At 38.7% G+C, this 7,294-nt stretch overlaps 1 long non-coding RNA gene across 4 annotated transcripts; it reads right to left on the reverse strand.

Moving 5' to 3' along the window:
* LOC109711341 lies at positions 749-5,442 on the reverse strand. Of its 4 annotated transcripts, none has more exons than XR_002216566.1 (5): positions 5,267-5,442; positions 4,763-5,046; positions 3,830-4,062; positions 2,563-2,886; positions 749-984 (listed from the first exon to the last, which is right to left on the reverse strand). It is a non-coding gene; the product is annotated as an uncharacterized LOC109711341 (long non-coding RNA). The 4 variants fall into 4 exon arrangements; XR_002216567.1 differs by having other exon boundaries at positions 3,830-4,384; XR_002216569.1 differs by lacking the exon at positions 3,830-4,062.

Below are 7,294 nucleotides of genomic sequence, written 5' to 3' on the forward strand. Positions count from 1 at the left end.
AGTCTTGGAACAATCCAAAGAAAGAAAAGAATATAGATTGATCAAAGATAGAATAAGCATGATAGGATACCTCAGAATTGATACAGTTCTTAAATGTGGACCTTCTGTTCGCATATCCAACAAATGTTGTGGCTTTTTCCTTTCAGAGAATATTGTTGCTTTTGTTTGAAAGACTAGTTTTGGTTAGAAAATCATTGGTTTCTTTTATTCTCAAATTGCTTTTTTGTTAGATTCCAACCTGTCTTCTGACCCTTTAGCTCCTTTCTTGCAAGAGGAGAGCAATAGTTACAGTTTCAGTTTTCAAGATCAACCTCCAAGGTAAGATGATGTTATAGGTTTTCAAAAAATTGTATTTAATTATTATGTATCAACACTTTCTTCATCGTGTCTCAATAATCTGGGAAGGATCTAAGCACAAGTAATCTGTTGTGTATAGGAAAGTAGATTTTCAACCTCTACAAGATCATGAATCATGTTTCCCATCAATCTAATGTAATCGGCTATAGAGCCTATCACAACTCAGGCTTGAGTAAAAGCATCCCTGTCATGCCCCGAGCCCGCCTATTTGGTCGGTTTCGAGCACGCCAACAGACCGCCGATCGAACAGGGTTTTTCCTGTACCGCGGACAGAGTCTCCCCTGTACGTCCAAGGCGTCACAATCCATATAATGCACGAGGTTCCAACCAGGAACAACATACAAATATAGATTGCATAAGGAAAGTATCGAAAACATAAACAACTAAGTTATTACATGCATTCAACTCACATATTACATTTTTCATCACATATTACACTTTTTCTTCTCTTTTTAGCTTCAAAATACCATCAAGTTCTTAACATAATTATTACAACATTGTTTTACATCTTTTCTACAACCCCTAACTAAGCCGACTCGGGGTAATGCTATTTCTGGTCTCGGTGGTAGGGCACTATCTACGGAGCTACGCCCTTTCCTCGCGCCGCTGTGCCGCTCATGTGTGAACCTGTACCCCAAAAAACAACACGGGGTTGAGAACTATTATCTATAGTTCCCAGTGGGTGCGGCCACCTAAGGAAAAAGCTCGACCCACCAGGTCCAAGGAGGCACTGCAACATGTTAAAAGATATATAATTTATGCAACTAACAATTATCATATTCATGCCTCACAATATGCAACATGCAAATCATGCAACTTATGCAAGTAGATTCATTGGTTCGACTCTCTATCATTTGCCATTCATTATGTTATTAGCAATTCTGTGACACCCCAATAGTCCCACATCGGATGGGAATGGGGTTGTCATTGGGTTTATAAGAGACTTAGACACTAGTAATAATAACTAGGCTTAAGCATTTTGGGCCGATGGTTGGGCCCAACGAGTTATTGTTGCTAGTGGGCTGGGTCGTTACAAATTCTTTATTACTTATCATTTTTTACGACTTGCAATTCTCTATTCTTTGACATTCTTTATTATTCGCTATTCTTTAGCACTTGCCGATCTTTACTCTTTATTCTTGGCCACACTTTGCTCATTTGTCATTCTTTCCTAAGGTTACATTCACCTTAGCCAACTATGCCACTCGACTCGGTCTTGAGTCAATTCATGACGAATGCAAGATCCATTTTTCAATTCTGGGTCCTTTTGGCTAACCCGTAGGTTTCGCCTCAACCAACACTTTTCTGTTACCCAATCTCTTGGCTAACCCGTTGGGCCCTCAGCCCGTTGGGCCTTCAGCTTTCTCCCGCCGGGTTCCATAACTCACCAACTCAAATCCCAAATAACGGGCCCTCAGCCCATTGGGCCTTTAGCATCCTCCCGTTGGGACCGTCTGTGGGACAACTACGTCTGCCCCGGGACAACTACGTCTGCCCCTCTAGTGTGACAACTCCGGAGTGCACTGCTTGTGTGGAGCGACCACCCCAAGCTCGAAACAGACTAGGTGAGTGTGATCCAATCCTCGTCAGCGGAGGATACCCTGTCAACTAGGGCTAATAGCAACTCGGAAACTCAACTATCCCAATGTCCATGTCAAGTGTCTCAACTACACTAAGTTCACATGTCATTTGACCCTAACTTGGGGAAAATCATCAATCCCTAGGTTCAACATGCCATAAGTGTTTCCACTACACTAATCATATGTCACTTGATCTATTCGACATCCTAATTGTCCACATCGAGTATCATGGTTCATATGTCATTGTTTTTCAATGTTGAGTTCTCTAATTCACCTAGAGTTTATCGACCCAAGTTCAACATGCATGTGTCATTTAACATAATCCACAATATGTCAACATACATTTAGGCCCTGTTTGGATGAGCAGTAAATAAGTTCCATGGAGTTTAAATACCGTAGCTTTGGTCCAAATGAAATGGAGTATCCTGTAACTCCAAAAAAATTCCACGAGTTTATTTTAAAAACTGTTTGGATACACATTATACAATTCTATAGGATTTCTGATAATCTTAAAAAATTAGCCATTTCCTAAGTTCTTTGTTAGTCTTCAAAAAATAAAAAAAAATTATTGCTAGAAATGAAAAAAAAAAACATATATAATCAATATTTAATATGTGCTACTCACATTAATCAACGGTTCCCAAACTTCTGATGGAGCAGAAACCATTTTTTTATCTCCATCCCAACCGAAGCCACTCATCTCTACTAAGCTTTTCACAACTTTAAATTGCTTTTTCAATTGTTGCTCTTGATCTTTCACTTGTTCTACTGTATAATTGGAATGGGGAAATTTAATACTCATTGCCTTATGAATAATGTGCCATGCCTCTTTAGTCCATCCATTTTGATCTCTCCATTTATCTTTATTATGTTCTTGTAAAAGTTCAACTAAATGGGTTCTATGCACATCCGTCCATTTTGCTCGTGTTTGTTTTTTTTGCATCATTGCCTGTACAATTCATAAATTATAAAAAAAAAGGCTACAATCATTGTCTGTATAATTTATAAATCATAAGTTTACTTAACATGCAAAATAGTTTGAGAAGGCTATTCTAATCACGACAAACAATGTGTGACAATATTTGAATACATACAAATATGAACAAAATAATTACAAAAGGAATAAATTGAACACAAACTGAAGCTTCTACGGGCCTAAACAAATTGACCATCTAGCTTACATTGAACACAAATTGAACACAAATTGAAGACAAAAATAAACCCAAATCTGGACTTTATTCTAACATAGCCTGACCAAAAATTAACCCAATAATCGCTTATAAATGCAAAAAAATAAACTTCAAGCACACATTTTAGCATCCTAAGAATGTGTCCATTGTTTTTTGACCAGCTGGACTTTATTCTACAACAATATAACTAAAACTGGTGAATAAATCTTAGCGCCTCTCTAGCCACAGGCATGCTTGACATTTCATCATCAGATTTTTTAGCCATGGCAAACAGAAACCAGTATAAACTAGACGTAGTCATAACATAATTAACTATGCATTATTGCTCTGCCTCTTGAGAAAACAGCAGAACGACCATCCTACATATAAGTATAAAACCTCGTTTTCTCCGAGTATCGCCGTTATTCATCAAGTTGCAGGGTAGTCGGAACTATCAAAAAGGATAAACAATTAGCACTTCATCTAAGTCCTAATGGCCTACTTTAATCATCAACCAACTCATTTGGAGTCACAAAGGAAATTATTGCAAACTCAAATTAACAGCTGGCATACTATGGCTAAATCCTGCCACCATGAAAGGCAGAAGATAGAGTTCACGTGTTACAGATATTTATTCTTATATAAAGACCTAATGAAGATTAATGAATCAATCAAAATCTAACCTATTGAAAAAAAAAAAAAATCAGATCATTTCTTTGTTACCTGTTGGAGGAGGGAAATGGGGCTGCCCTTCTCCGGCCATCGCAAGGCGAGGGGCGAGAAGGGCGAGACAAGATCGAGGCAAGAAAATGGTGGCCGAGGTTAGTGCGGTGGCGACGGCAGCCGAGGTGATCGTGACTTCGGCGGTAGCAATGCACGAGATTGCAGCGGAGAGCGGCGGCGACAGCCTGAGAGATGGCAACGGCGGTGGCCGAGATCCACGGTGGCGGCGGTGGCTGAGGTGAGAGAGACGCGGCTCAGGTGAGAGAGAGGATGGAAGGAAGCGTGGAGAGGGCAACAGGAGGGAGAGAGAAGCACCAGAGAAAGTCGGGCGAGTGGGGATGCGGCCCAAAAAAAATAGCGTAATTTTTTTTCCAGAGAAAATTTTAGAGGTTACTTTTACTCTGTTTTTTAGGGTGTAGTTTAACTATACCCTATTTTGTTGGGGTGTTTTTGAAGCATCCAAACACCTCTTAGGATTTTTTTCCTACACCCATAGCATAGGTATACTTTACTCCAAAAAAGTAACCATCCAATCAGGCCCTTATCTTGCATATTCTACAATACATCAACATGCATATTAATCATCTAACATCTCAAGATATGTTAATGTACATATATCTTCTCATGCATTCATATAGCCTCTAGCTTTTTTTACATTCATTTTGCATTTTAACTCATGTATTCATTCAACATACATTATGCATACCCAATTAGTACATCTAGATCATGCATTCTTTTACTAGCATACATCCTATGCATTTACAATTTGAATCTAACTCATGCATTATCTTTAGCATTTAGCTCATGCCATCATTTACCTTGCAATCAACTACTATTGCAATTAGCTACCATAATGTATATATGCATCAATTAGAAAACCATACTCCACTTCGACATGGAAGCGACCAAATCGCTTCGGTGAGCACAACCCACCTGTTATCGCATTCCGATTGCTTGTAGTCACTTGCAATCGGCCTCCCGCGGCACCCGTTGCCCGGTTCGGCCCGAACTCGCACTCCACCACCAAACGGCCACCAATCCGCAATCCGAAAATTAAAGGTCTATAACTTGATGCCACAATGCTCCGGATCCATTCTTATTTTTTGGACGTCGCCTCGGCCCTTCAAGCGGAAACGAAGCCGAAACGTCCGTTTCTTTAATATCATCGCACCGGCTCGACGAATCGCCGAACCGACTTTGCCAACGCGTTCGTATACCTAGCAATTATGTTTACAAGGGTCCAATTTAGATCAAACCCCATTGTTTCACAAAATCCCATTTTTGGAGCCCTAATAGTGCACTATAGCAACATATACTCTAAACCCATTAAAATCAAGCATTAACAAGCATGATTTCATCTAGAGATTCATCTAAAATCATTCCTAGGTCAATTAAACCGAATTCTAAGGTTCTATCATTAAAGGGTTTGAAGCTTACCTCAAAAGCTTCCTTTTTTTGAGCCAATGAAGAAGAAGAAGTAGTAGCTCAACTCCAAGCCTTCCTCTCCACCAAGCTTCTTCTCCAATTTCTCTTTGGAGGAGAGATTACAAGAGAGGGAGAGAGAGTGGTGAGATAGAAGAAAAGAGAGAAAGAGAGAAAGACTCTCCTTTCTCTCTCTCTCTCTCTCGGGTTGAAACGCACAAAGGGGAAGCCCTTTTGTTACACAATAGCCCCCCCAACATCATACAATTTACATTCGGTTTAGCAGCTCAGGTACAGATATTTTTTGCCTGCCCTTCTGAATGTCCGTTTGAGCTCAAATTTTAAAATCAGGCTTGATTTTACTTAACTTGACGAAAAAAATTTTAATCTTTCAGTTTCGACCCTGTTTGGTCACTGAAAACTCTACCGAACTGTAATCTCTAGCAGATAGCAATCGGATTTTATTTTCCACCTTCCGGGTGTCAGAATGACATGAAACTTTAAATCTAACCTCATAAAAATAATTCTGACATATTCTCCAGTTTTCATAATTTTCTGACACTGTGCATTTTTTGCTAAAATATCAGCCCCGTTTCTCACAGAAAATTCTAAATCTTCTGTTTTCATTTCGATTTCAGCACAAGTCGCTTCCGACTTATACTTACTTCTTTAAATCCAATAAAAATAGTATCTCACACTATTTTTATTTATTTTTACTTTTATATTAAAATCCGGTATGTTACATCCCCGGTAGTGTGCCCACATCTGCCGTGTGTATAAGGCTCCCTAACACATAATGCGACATACAACAACAAATCAACTCATACAAACAACAAGAATTTCATACAAGTTGGAGTATCAAAGCATAGAACTTCTATTATATTATAACTCAAATCCCAAATTGATCTATTATAAGTTTAGTCCAGTAATACAAGTTCCCAAAATATTAAGGTTCCACACCGAACAACACCAAAAAAGAAGGGTGGAGAGCTAGCTATTGCACAAACCCCATGCAACGATCATTTGTGGAGAATGAGGAAGACCCTAAAAATGAAGCAATAAGAGGATTTGAGAACTATATAACATAGTCTCTAATGGATACAATCACCATAAGTAGCATTCTACCCAATAGGTCTAGTTGTAGAGACATAATAATGAAATAAGAAATAGTATATATGAAATAATAAATGCCTAGAATAAGAAAAAATTACTATCATGCCTCTACTACATCGAATGCATTAACCTCCATCTCTATGCATCAATTATCATGAATATAAGTGAACTACCCAATATCCACTTATCTTGATGAAAATATGGTTCACTCAAGCTTGTGTCTTGCTTAGTGGAACACCGAACACTTGCTCACGAATCTACATTGGCACCCAACAGTTAGGGCGAGACGAATAATCACATTCTCGTTAGACTATACCTCTGGAGGACCAAGATTTGTAAAGAGCAACCCTCATACGGTAAAATACCCATTGAACTTATTTTGGCTTATGAAAGCTATAACCATATGTCTACTCTCTTTATGTCATGATTGAACCATACAAAGATTTTTAAGCTACATTGACTTTTTGACGAACACTTTGTATGCACTTTCATGAGTCAAGGCTCTATATGTTATCTTGCCTTGTCTAATCGATGTCCTACTATTATATTATGCTTGCTAAGTATGTTTAACCTAAGAAACGTAATTAACAACAATTATAAGGCATGCATGAATAAAGTTTCCAACATCAAGAGCTAGATTTTTTACACATGTTCAAGAATCATCAACTAACATGAAATCTCTACTTTGACTATGCTAGGCTAGAAATCGAATAGGGGGCCATGCTGATCGAATCAAGGTGCTGACCAAGTCAGGTTCTTCTTCGGGACATGAGTTGGCTCCTAAGATGACATTCGAATGCGCCACTAGCAAACCAAGCAACTCGGTGAGGAGGGATCGGCTCAACCCGGTTCTTCTGTAACTATTCACAATTGACCCAAAAGCAAGATTGCTGAATGAACAAAATTGTTTATATTTATCAAGAAAGCAAA

This window comes from Ananas comosus, linkage group 6 (assembly GCF_001540865.1).
Source record: "Ananas comosus cultivar F153 linkage group 6, ASM154086v1, whole genome shotgun sequence".
NCBI lineage: Eukaryota > Viridiplantae > Streptophyta > Magnoliopsida > Poales > Bromeliaceae > Ananas > Ananas comosus.